The sequence below is a fragment of the Polyodon spathula genome, chromosome 6 (assembly GCF_017654505.1).
Source record: "Polyodon spathula isolate WHYD16114869_AA chromosome 6, ASM1765450v1, whole genome shotgun sequence".
Taxonomy (NCBI): Eukaryota; Metazoa; Chordata; class Actinopteri; order Acipenseriformes; family Polyodontidae; genus Polyodon; species Polyodon spathula.
In genome coordinates this window covers 31,543,388-31,556,629 of record NC_054539.1, presented here as the reverse complement: position 1 = coordinate 31,556,629, position 13,242 = coordinate 31,543,388, and the positions used below count along the sequence as shown (strand labels likewise).

The window sequence follows — 13,242 nt, the reverse complement described above, 5'->3', positions numbered from 1 at the left end:
AGGTTAGACCCACAGAGGTGGTGATATACATGTTTCAGTATTATAGCAGTGTCCATCCTTTTAAGTTACTTACCTAGGTAAGCTTTTTAACATTGTGGACTGGGTGATTGCAATTTAAATGCAGACTGAAATGGATGCTGCGGGGCAGAGTGCAGAGATGAAAGGCTTGTGCTTTCCTGTTATGATTTACGATGTAGTACTGTATGTTTTTGTCACCAAATGAGCCTGCCTGTGGCATTTCTATTCAAACGACATCAGTTCCTGACATATAGAAAACCCTCAATGTGTTACCACTTGGTGATGCATTATCCTTTGTTTTATTTCAAGGCTTTTTTTATAGCACTGTTCATTTTTTTGCCAAAGTGTATTTTTAAATCTGTCCTAAAATTTCCATAAAAAGCTTCAAGTAAAGAGAATTAAATGGCCTGTCCACCTTCTCAGAACCTCAAAGGGCTTTTTTTTATTTTCAGGGCAATTACACACTTGTTCCTTTTCTTTATCATCATTGTTTACTGCTGTGCTTTCCTTTAAAGTGATTGTAGCTAACAAAAGAATTCCAGAAATCATACAATATATTATATATCTCAAATGTGTAGTTTTGAAAGAAACACATTATAGTAAACTTGTATATTATTTTAAAACATTATATATGTTACTACACTTGGCTAAACAAATTGCTTTTTGCAAGCCATGTTTTCATTTAGTGTTGCACTTGCTTGGTTAATTCACCTGGAGAGTGAAACTGTTCCCACCCTTCAATGGTTTCTTCGCTGTCAACCAGCTGTTTCCACTATTGACTGACATGCGTGGCAAAGTGGGGTGTGCTTTGTCAACTTCGGGTCTTTTCCCACTGTCCTCTAGTATGAAATCAAGCATCCAGACAACAGTGGTTTTCCAAAATAGGTTGGTGCTTGTATGTTTATTTTACAAACAAAGTAAATCAAAACAAAACAAACCCTAACTCCGGGTAGGAGCATGTAACTAAACTTCCCCCAAGTTCTAACTAAAATACCAGATAGCTAACCGTTTCCCGGTAACAAAAACAAGCCCGCTTTCCTCAGCACAAGTTGAATAAATCTTTTCCTTCAGATTCCCTTTCAAGTAGGGAATATTAACCATTACAAATGGGTGTTTCCCTTTAAGTCACCTGAACCTGAACCTGACATAGCTGCTGCTCCGCCCCCTCAGCATAAGACAGCTACGTGCCCTGGTAACATCGCCATTTTCCTTTTCAGCTGATCCTGAGTACTTGAGAGACCTTGCTGGTATTAAATTATTACCTTTCTAATTACCTTAGCTTTGCCTTTTAAATATTTAATTTAATATATTTAATTGCTGAAGTAAAATTGGTTATTTCTAGTATTCTGTGTTTTCAGCCTATTGCCCCACGGGAAGCCTGCGGCTCAAGTGCCTTCCTGGGATCCTTAGCACTCGTTCGGCTGTGCAATATTCTACTCCTTAGAGTTAAGAAAAAAGATGGATAGATATTTTTATTTTTAAAAGATCTTTATTATCATAATTTATACATTAAAACAAACAATTCAACAACAATACAATATATATACATATTTACACAAACACTATTATACATTGACTCTTATATTTTTTATTTATTTATTTAATATTTATTTATTTATTAAAAACTCACACCTTCATAATTAAACTTCCTTCTTCCACAACACACCACTTCACCAACAGCCCAGACTGTTTCGAACAACTCCAATGGATGTACTCATTTATAATACAGAAAATCAATTTGCACTCTGCAAGCCACCAACACTTTAAACACAGATATTACATCAGCAGTCAGTACATTGCTCAGTTTGTTTTTTCTGCTTTTTTAAAACAAACCTTGACCAATAAGAAAATTAGCCAATTTAACTTTAGACTTATTCCCCATAGAAAAATTAACCCCATATATGAAAACAACATGGGAGAAATTCATTCCTAAATAATTGAACAACTCGTCTAGTAAATTCATGAGAGACTGCAGACTTGGACAGTACCAAAGACAATGAAATACAGTTTCTCTCTACTGACAAAAAAACACTTATCTTCTGCCTCTGACTAGATAATACTGAGAAACGAGTTCACAGGGCCAATGGTGTGCAGAACACCTACTCTTTTCTGGATTGGTGGTTTATACAGGTTATTCCAGGCAGGTTTAACAGAACCTTCAACACCCAATCTCTCCCTCCGGTGCGTATCTGGGACATCTTTCAACAGTTTAAAGTTCCTAATCTTAACACACAGCCTGTCCAATGCTTTCTTTTCTAACGCTCCAAATTGCAGGCTGTAGAATGCTCCAAACTATAAAAGGTGTCCTGGGGAGTCAGCATCCTGATCGACAGCAGGTCTAACTTGAAGCTTAAAAACCTCTGTCTCTAAACCCTGAGAACTGTCCCCTTTGAAAAACTGACCCATAGCCTTCATGCCCTCAGTAGACAAGGCTGCCCACAGCTGTATTACAAAACCCTTTATCATCCTCACTGATCTAATTCCCAGCTCAGATGCTAGGACCTCAAGGCTTTTCCAAGCTCGCTCTTTAAGATCCACTAGCTGCACAATTTTTATCAACCCTTTAGTAGCTAATAAACACTTAAAACTGTTTGACTCTAAAATTGGGCATTTCAAATTAGAATTATATACCAATGGCTCTTCTAAGAGCCAATATAACTCCACACACCTAAAATCTAATTTTACTCTAAATAGCATCCAGGCATTCTGCAGCTTCTTGTAAAAATCAGGTAAAACAGACAAGTCCAACTGTGCAGTATTCAATAAAAACACCTGTCTGTCTAAACCCAACTTCCCCACCTGTTGGAGGAAAATAAAGCCAGCACGCTCCAGGGGAGAGATTCAGGAGCATAAAGCAACCTCTGTAGAGAAAGCAGTATAAATGCTGCCACCCTACTCACATCAACCAAGCCCTGCCCTCCCTCTTCACACTCTGCTTTATCCAGTGCAATCCGTCCAAGAAAAAATCTACAATCAATCTCTGGATCTCTTTTAATAACAACACTGGGGGATCTACACATCTTACTCTATGCCTTAACATGGATGTTACTAGGTTGTTAATCACTAAAACTCTACCTCTATAGGATAGTTTAGTGAGGAGCCATCGCCAGCTCTGCAATCTACTTTTGACCTTATCTAACACCCCATCCCAGTTCTCTTTAGCCACCCCTTCCCCTCCCAAGAACACTCCCAGGTATCTAAAAACTGCCTGACTCCATTGTAACCCTGAGGGGAGATCTGGAGGCCTACTGCCTTCCCAATCACCTAATAAAAATCCACTGCTTTTTGAGCAGTTTGTCTTTGCAGAGGACACTTCTCCAAACAATGTCAAGCAATCATTTAATGTTTGTACATCTTTTTTTTCCCCAAAACAAAGACTATAACATCGTCAGCATAGGACACCACTTTTATAGGCTCCATTGGTACATTTGGAATGGACAAGCCAGATAACAAAAGTCTTAATTTGTGGAGTAATAGATCAATTGAGTGTGAATATAATATCCCAGACATGGAACAACTCCCTCTGCACCTGCATTGGAGAGCTAAGCAGAGTAACTGCTTACTGTAGAGTAACTGAATTTTGTCCAAAAAACTGGGCCCAAAACCAAAAGCCTTAACTACATTAAATGAATATTTATGAGCTACATGATCAAAGGCTTTTTTTCCTGATCTAAAGAAATTAAACCAGCTTTAAAACCCAAGAGCTTGGAGGCTGCTATTAGATCATGAATCAGAAAGATATTATCAGATATTGATCTGCCGGGGACACAGTATGTTTAATCGAAATGCACCACACAATTCGTCACTTTGCCCAACCTATTCGCCAAAGTTTTTGATAAAATTTTGTAATCTGTACAAAGGAGACTTATTGGATGCCAGTTATTTATATTACATATAAGTCTCCTTTCTTTGGTAGCAAAGTCAATACTGCACGCCAACAGCTGAAAGGCAGCTCCTCTTCTGCAATACTCTCAAGTACCACTTCAAACCAGTCTTTTCCGACTGTAGACCACTACAGAATTCCACCGGTATACCGTCAATCCCTGGCTTTACCATTGTTCAATCCCACAAGAGCATCAGAGAACTCCTGGAAAGTTAACTCTCTCTCCAACTGGTCCTTCTCTTCTTCAGGAACCTGGACCAGACCTTTTAGGAACTGCTGAGTTTTACCAGACTCATCCCCAGCCTCCGCCTTGAACAAGTCAGAGTAAAAACCCACACTGTACTCCCGGATGACCTCAGGTTCGCTCAGTAGTTGCCTTGATCCATCCATAAACAATAAATAAGTTTACTCTGAGCAGTTTTCTTTTCCAAAGCAAAGAAGTATTGGGTGGGAGCGTCCATTTGAGACAAATTAAGGAACCTGGCATGCACTAGCGCCCCTTGTACGCGTGTATCCAGCAGATCAGACAGTTTCCTTTTTTTAAGCTTCAGGTCCTCAAACAGTCTATCACTATAACTGGACCCCAGAGCTGTATGGAGCTCATTGATGTCCTCCTCCAGCTCTCTCATTGCTAAACTAATACTCTTAGCAATATCTTTAGTATACTGTTGGCAAAGTAGTTTAATCTGAACCTTAGAGACATCCCATCATAACCTTCAAGATGAAAAATTACATTGTTGCCTTCTCCATCGTTCCCCCCAAAAATTAAAACATTTAATAAAATTAGTATCATTTAAAAGCTTTGTGTTTAAATGCCAATATGAAGTGTTAACACATGGAGAAGGGATAAGCATGTTCAAAGTAACCGACCTGTGGTCAGAGAAACCAGTAGGACATATATCACAGGTAGTAAATAAATTTAAATGATGCTTAAAAACATAAAACCTATCAAGTCTAACAAGTGAAATATGTCCAGCACTCCCTTTCACCCAAGTATAGTGGCAATATCAATCTCCACACATCCTCTAGATCATGGTCTCTTAAGAGACCAGTTCACTGACTGACCTTGGATGGGGTTCAGAGCCATTCTTATCAACCTTGTTATCTACTGTACAATTAAAATCCCCACCCAATAAAACCACATCCTCGGGCTGACACTGTGCCAGTACTTTATTCAGAGTTTGGAAGAGTAACACTCTCTCTCTCCCATCATTTGGAGCATAAACATTTAGAAAGACAAGAGTCTTACTACAAATACTGACTTGGACTTTTAATAGCTGCCCTTGAACCTCTTCACTCACAACAAAAGAGTCTGGTTTAAAATCCTTAGCAAATAAAACAAATAAAATGTAACAAATAAAATCACGACTCTTGCACTGAAATTATTGCCATGGCTCAGTATAAACTCACTGTCCCACTGTTTAAACCAACCAAACCTTTCTTGAAGCATGGAAACACTCATTTTCTTCTGCATTAAATATTCAAAAACTGCTGTTCTCTTTCCTACATCCCTCCCTCCATTAATATTTAAAGAACCCAAATTAAAAGTCTACATAATAGGAGTAATAGAGAAAATAAACACCACAAACCATCTAAACATTTTTACTTGATTTACAAGAAGCACGCACTTTGCTCACTAAATTCTTCAATCGGTCTTGTTCTTTTTTCTCAATTCCTATAACTGACGCGTTGCGCATCAATTGCTGTGCAGAACTTACAAATACTTTCAAGTTGGGAAAGTGATCAACTACACTAACATTTATTTTACCTTTAATTAGCTCCAGAAATTTATGAATAGTTTCATTACTGTACCCGTCTCTGTCTGGCTGACTAGTGGACATTTCACAAGTTACTGAGGAGTCAGTTTTGCTCTCACTCACATCATTATCAGCGTCTCCGCTGTCTTCCACTTCCAGTGTACTCTGAGTCACTGAGAGATTGGCAGCACTGCTAACACTAACAGAGACCGCACCTCTTTTCACAGCTAAACTATTCCCGGAGTCATCACAATGAGAGACTATAGTTTCCGAGCACACACTGTTTCGCTGAATTAATCTCCTTAGTTTTTATTTTCCTCTTTTTCCCCAGACATTTTAAAATCAATATGTGCATTAATCACCTGCCCACCCTCCTCCACTTTTTCCTCTGATTGGATCTCTGCACTGTTACTATCCCTTTCCAGATTTCTTTCTATGTTCTCAGAATCTGTATTTTTAACCATTCTGGTACGTGTTTTGGAAACATTCGAATCATCAGCAGCCTCATTAAGAGACCCCAATTCTTCCACAACATTATCAGTTTCTTAAACTCTTTAAAATGTCGGCTCCCTTTCTTTTTCAGCGACAGACACTGCAGCTGCAAATACGGCTCCCCCAGTCTCTCCCACACCAGGCACAACTGCAGTATGGCTGCCTTACTCGCAGGCCCCTCTCTGCTCTCACTCTGTTCACTAGTTTCTCCCCTTTCATTACCGTGGTCCTCATTGTTTTTACAGTGTTTTGCAATGTGCCCCTCACGCCTGCAAGTGAAACATTTCATTAATTCCGTTGAAGCAAAGATTACGTAATCAGCACCATCAACACGAAACCTAAAAGCTTTGTTTTAATTCATTGTTACTATTATTTAGAAGTATACAGACCTGTCTCCTGAGAGAAACAGCATGTTTTAATGCAGGTTCTTTACAGCCCAAAGGAATCATGGACATACCTGACATTATCTGTCCGTGCCGGCTTAGTTCTTTTCATAACAGATCATTTTTTAAATAAGGGGGAACATTGGAAATAGTTGTGGGTTTTGAGGCAGGGACGACTGCAAGACGTTCTCCGAAACTACATTGTGACGTGACTAATCCTGCTGCGACTCTCCTTTGAAAACTAATTCCTCAGTAGCTGTAGAGGAAACTACAACAGCTTTATTCATCCTTGAAGCTGACAATGTTTCCACACCCAACTACTTTTCCAAGTTCAACACATTTTTGCACCATGTAATGTACATCAGTGTTGTTGCTAAAAATGCCGGGCCACGGCGGAATTGTTAAAAGATTCTAAATTAGCGCTTGAACCCATCCCTCCCCCCGGTTTGGCCATAACGGTCGTCATTTGTAAAACCAGCTCTCATAGATAATTAATTATATATATATATTATATATATATATATATATATATATATATATATATATATATATATATATATATATATATATATAATTAATAGAAGGAAAAACTGGGGAGAACCCCTCACTCACTCTGAGCTCTGCACGCACGCCACAAGCACTCCTGACAGACAGCACCAACAGAGATAGATAGATATACTACACCCCCTTGAACTTTTTTTCATATTTTGTTGTGTCAGTGCCTCAGTTTCATGCATTTAAATTATGATTTTTTCCACTTATCTACACATCATACTCCACACTGTTAAGGGGAAAATTAGTTTTTATTGAGAAAAAAATTATATATTAAAAATACAAAACTGAAAGATCATAATTGGATAAGTCTCCACCCCCGAGTTAATACTTGGTGGAAGCACCTTTGGCAGCAATTACAGCTGTGAGTCTGTTGGGATAGGTCTCTACCAACTTTGCACACCTAGATTTGGCAATATTTCACCATTCTTCTTACAAGACTGTTCAAGCTCTGTCAAGTTCCTTGAGGGGCGTTGATGGACAGCAGTCTTCAAGTCATGCCACAAATTTTCGATTAGATCTAGGTCGGGGCTCTGACTGGGCCACTTAAGGACTCCAGTGTAGCTTTGGCTGTGTGCTTTGTGTCATTGTCATGCTGAAAGGTGAACTTCTGTCCCAGTTTCAGCTTTCTTGCAGAGAGCAGCAGGTTTTCCTCAAGGACTTCTCTGTACTTTGCTCCATTCATTTTCCCTTCTATCCTGACAAGTGCCCCAGTCCCTGCTGAAGAGAAACATCCCCAAAAGATGATGCTGCCACCACCACGCTTCACAGTAGGGATGGTGTTCTTTCGGTGATGTGCTGTGTTGAGTTTGCACCAAACATAACGCTTGGCATTTAGGAAAAAGTTACATTTTAGTTTCGTCAGACCACAAAACATGACTACAGAATCTCCTGAGTGTTATTTTGCTTACTTCAAACAGGATTCAAGGTGGGCTTTCTTGAGTAATGGCTTCCTTCTTGCGACCCTACCATACAGGCCAGATTTGTGGAGTGCCTGAGATAGCGTTGTCTCATGCACGCTTTGCCCAGTCTTGGCCATAAAAGCCTGTAGCTCTTGCAAAGTTGCCATTGGCCTCTTGGTAGCCTCTCTGATCAGTCTCCTCCTTGCTCGGTCATCAAGTTTGGAGGGACAACCTGATCTAGGCAGGGTCTTGGTGGTGCCATACACCTTTCACTTCTTAATAATTGGCTTGACCGTGCTACAAGGGATATTCAAGGCCTTTGATATTTTTTTATACCCATCTCGATCTGTGGCTTTCAACAACTTTGTTCTAGAGTTCTTTTGAAAGTGCCTTGGTGTTCATGGGTGAGTCTTTGCTTTCAAGTGCACCACCCAGCAGAGGGAACCTACAGGAACTGCTGAATTTATCCAGAAATCATGTGAATCTCAGCAGTTTAACACAGTTGGAGGCCACTTAACTGAGCTAATTTAAGATTGCTATTACAAGGGGGGTGGACACTTATCCAACCAAGCTATTTATTAAGCTATAATTATTTTTAATTAATTTTCTACCAATTTCTAGAATATTTAATATTTTTTTCACTTGGAAGTTCCAGGTCATAAGGCAACAAAAGGTGAAAATTTTGAAAGGTGGTGTACTTTCTATAGGAACTGTGTGTGTGTGTGTGTGTGTCATATATATATATATATATCTACACACACACACACACACACACACACACACACACACACACATACTGAACAAAACTGAACGCAACATGCAACAATTTCAAAGATTTTACTGAGTTACAGTTCATATAAGGAAATCAGGCAATTGAAATAAATTCATTAGGCCCTAATCTATGGATTTCACATGACTGGATCTGCATCTGTGGTCACAGATACCTTTAAAAAAAAAGGTAGGGGCGTGGATCAGAAAACCAGTCAGTATCTGGTGTGACCACCATTTGCCTCATGCAGCATGACACACCTCCTTCGATTAGAGTTGATCAGGCTGTTGATTGTGGCCTTGGAATGTTGTCCCACTCCTCTTCAATGGCTGTGCGAAGTTGCTGGATATTGGTGGGAACTGGAACACGCTGTCGTACACATCGATCCAGAGCATCCCAAACATGCTCAATGGGTGACATGTCTGGTGAGTATGCAGGCCATGGAAGAACGGGGATATTTTCAGCTTCCAGGAATTGTGTACAGATCCTTGCGACATGGGGCCGTGCATTATCATGCTGAAACATGAGGTGATGGTGGCGGATGAATGGCACGACAGTGGGCCTCAGGATCTCGTCACGGTATCTCTGTGCATTCAATTGTGTTCGATGTCCGTAGCTTATGCCTGCCCATACCATAACCCCACCGCCACCATGGGGCACTCTGTTCACAACGTTGACATCAGCAAACTGCTCGCCCACACGACGACATACACATTGTCTGCCATCTGCCCGGTACAGTTGAAACCAGGATTCATCCGTGAAGAGCACACTTCTCCAGCGTGCCAGTGGCCATCGAAGGAGAGCATTTGCCCACTGAAGTCGGTTACGATGCCGAACTGCAGTGAGGTCAAGACTCTGGTGAGGACTACGAGCATGCAGATGAGCTTCACTGAGACGGTTTCTGACAGTTTGTGCCGAAATTCTTCGGTTGTGCAAACCCAGTTTCATCAGCTGTCCGAGTGGCTGGTCTCAGACAATCCTGCATCTGAAGAAGCCGGATGTGGAGGTCATGGTCTGGCGTGGTTACTCGTGGTCTGCGGTTGTGAGGCCAGTTGGACGTACTGCCAAATTCCCTAAAACTACGTTGGAGACGGCTTATGGTAGAGAAATGAACATTCAGTATTCTGGCAACAGCTCTGGTGGACATTCCTGCAGTCAGCATGCCAATTGCACACTCCCTCAAAACTTGAGACATCTGTGGCATTGTGTTCAGTTACAAAACTGCACATTTTAGAGTGGGCTTTTATTGTCCCCAGCACAAGGTACACCTGTGTAATGATCATGCTGTTTAATCAGCTTCTTGATATGCCACACCCGTCAGGTGAATGGATTATCTTGGCAAAGGAGAAATGCTCACTAACAGGGATGTAAACAAATTTGTGCACAACATTTGAGAGAAATAAGCTTTTTGTGGGAAAATTTCTGGGAGCTTTTATTTCAACTCATGAAACATCGGACCAACACATGTTGTGTTTAAATTTTGGTCAGTGTAGTATTGTCCAACTGTAAATTGTATATTATTTCTGTATTGTTATAATATATTCATTTTGTGTTTCTTTCTCTCTTTTTTTCTGACAGAGTAAGGATTGAAATGAAACCGAGCAGCTACTGTGGGCGTGCCTACTTTAGCAGCTTGTTGCTGTGTTAGCGTAGCTATCAGCACACTCTTACAAAGGCCTGTTTTACAAGCAGGCTGCTTCCAGTCTCGTGTCTATACTGACTGGAAGGTTAGCCAGTGGGTGTTCTTACAGGTGGGCATCCCTGTTAATGCGCCACCAGCAGGAATTACTGCAAGCCGGGACCGTGGTTACTGTTTCGGTACCGAGTGACTCTGACTACTGTGTACACTGTCTGTATACTGTGTGCTCTAACACTCTATAAAATGCATATGGACACTGTCTATTCTTTAACTGACACTGTCTATATTGTACACTGCTGTCTATTACGCAGTGACACTCTAAGTGCATTGACACTGTCCATATTGTGCACATACACTAATTTGTGTGTGCATGTTGTGCACACTAGCACTATTGTGTGTACTGACACTCTGCTGTGTGCACTGACACTGTAATACTTACTGACACTGTTTTCTAAGTGCATTGACACTGTCCATTTGTGCATTTACACTAGTTCTTGTGTGCATGTTGTGTGTACTGAAACTGTCTGCTCTGTGCACTGACACTTTCTATTGTGCACTACAGTATATTCTAAATGCACAGACACTGTCCATATTATGTGTGTACACGCATTTTTGTGTGCGCCAATACTGCAGTCACTGCCTGTTGCACACTGACTCAGTCTGTTTTGTACTATAACACTGTATTCTGGATGCACTAACACTGTCTGTCTTGTGCACTGGTACTGCCTACCGCGTGTACTGGCATTATTGAATGTGCACTACTGTTGTATTGACATTGCTTACTGTTACTACTGTGTGCACTACTACATAGGACAGAGTCTGTTTCTACCATGCAGGGTTTCAGACATGTGTTTCTTGCAAGGCCAAGTTGCCTGTAGAGGACGGGCATGTTAAGTGCATTGTCTTTCTGGATCCTGAGCATGCTCCGATCGATCACACTTCATGTGATTTCTGTGACCCTTTCACCAAGTGTATGCTGGACTGTCGGCTGGCCCGATAGATGAGATTTGGGAGGTCCCATCACACCAGCAGGTCAAGTAGATAAGATCTGGGAGGTTCTTTCACACCAGCAGGTTATTCATACTGAACTGCTGCAAGAGCGCTCAGCAGCACCAATAGCACGGTCTCTTCCTCACTCATCCCACCTGCCTGTGTTCAGATATGGGCATGTGATCTAAGGGGTGATGCGCTATCTATTGTTGCCTCTGAGGAGGCTCATGAACAGGCTATGGCATTCCCATCTAATGATGCAGACTCTGGCAGCGACCTGGTGACCCAGCTTTCCTTATAGGAAGAGCTTATGCCCCTAATACAGCCGGCTACTGCAGTTTTGCAGCCCACAGCACAGTGGCACCTCGCACCCGCTTTTCATGGAGGCAGGCTTACTTTCTATTGCATGCCTCAGGCAAAGTAGCACCACAGAACCCTGGGTGCTCACTACTGTTCAAACTGGTTATTCGCTCCAGTTCCAACTCGGCCCTCCTCCCTTCTGGGGCGTGACAATAACAATTGTCATGGACCCACAACCCAACGCTCAGGTGACTCAGAAGGTAGCAGCTCTGCTGCAAAAGCGGGCAATTTACATAATAAACCCCATTTTCTGGTGCCAAGAAGGGACACCTATTTTCACATCCCCATGAAACCAGTGTACAGGAAGTACCTGAGGTTACCTTTTCAGAAAACAGTCTGTGTTTTGCCGATCGGCCTCTCTGTAGCTCCATGCATACTTGCAAATTGCATGGAGGCTATACTGGCCCTGTTGAGACTCATCAGTACTCAACTACTTCGAAGATCGGCTCATTTGTGCAGAGTCTCCAGCACAGGTACATAAACACACAGAGCTTGTTACCAACCTCCTACAATGATAATAACGAAGGCCGTTCCGCCTCAGCTTTGTAGCTCAGCGAGGTACTGCCATCTCCTTGCGATAGCTTGGGTATACTTCACCTATTTGTAATAGTTAATATTCCCTACTTGAAAAGGAATGTTAGGTTATTATCATAACACTGGTTCCCTGAAATAGGAATATTAACTATTAACTTCGGGGTTGCGGCGTTCATTGGTCGCAGTTCATGAAGGGCACGTAGCTGTTTTATGCTTCGGGGGACGAGCAGCAGCTGCGTCACACTGCTCTGATGACAGTCTTTGGTATAAAGTTTCAGGTTCTGGTGTCTGAAAAGGAAACACCCATTCCTATTTTGGGGAACTAGGGTTATGATAATAACTTAACATTCGTTAATCCTGGTCTATGTGCAGGTTGTAGCCCTCAGACAGACAACCCAAATTGAGTTCCAGACCTGATTTAAATACTTCCCTTTAATCATTGCCAGATACTTTTCATTCCGTATTTAATTGAGAGTACATGCAATTCTGGATTATATAGTCCTGACGTCCCTTTTTACACATCAGGACTACAACTGATTACAGAGGGTATAGGATGCGCGTTATTTGTGGTCCTATGTATTTCCCCTTTGTAATCTTGCTCAATACTCTATCACACATGCTTGCAAACAGTAACATGCTTTGACCCAGATACCTTGCTGAGGTTAAATGAGCCAGGAGGTGTAACAGATAACCTGAAAAAAAGACATAGAAACCCTTTAAGAGACAAATAATCTTGCTGTTAATATTGTTAAAATATTTATTCAAAATCAGTAAATTGAAGTGTGGGAGTCAATATTCTGGCCACCACTATACAAAGATTGTTGCGTACTTATAATTTTCCTGGGTGTAAGGTTATACAAGAGTTATGCGTATTTGGGGAAGCTAGTAGACTACAATAACCAGCACAGAATTACAATTATATAGTGATGGCTGTTCTCTACTGATACTGGTTTAAAATAACTA

The 13,242-nt window shown here is 41.2% G+C and overlaps 1 protein-coding gene across 2 annotated transcripts in view; it reads left to right on the top strand.

Moving 5' to 3' along the window:
* The window catches only part of itpkb (inositol-trisphosphate 3-kinase B), a 113,341-nt gene that overhangs the window by 81,068 nt on the left and 19,031 nt on the right, over positions 1-13,242 (top strand). The gene's annotated exons all lie outside the window — the stretch shown is intronic.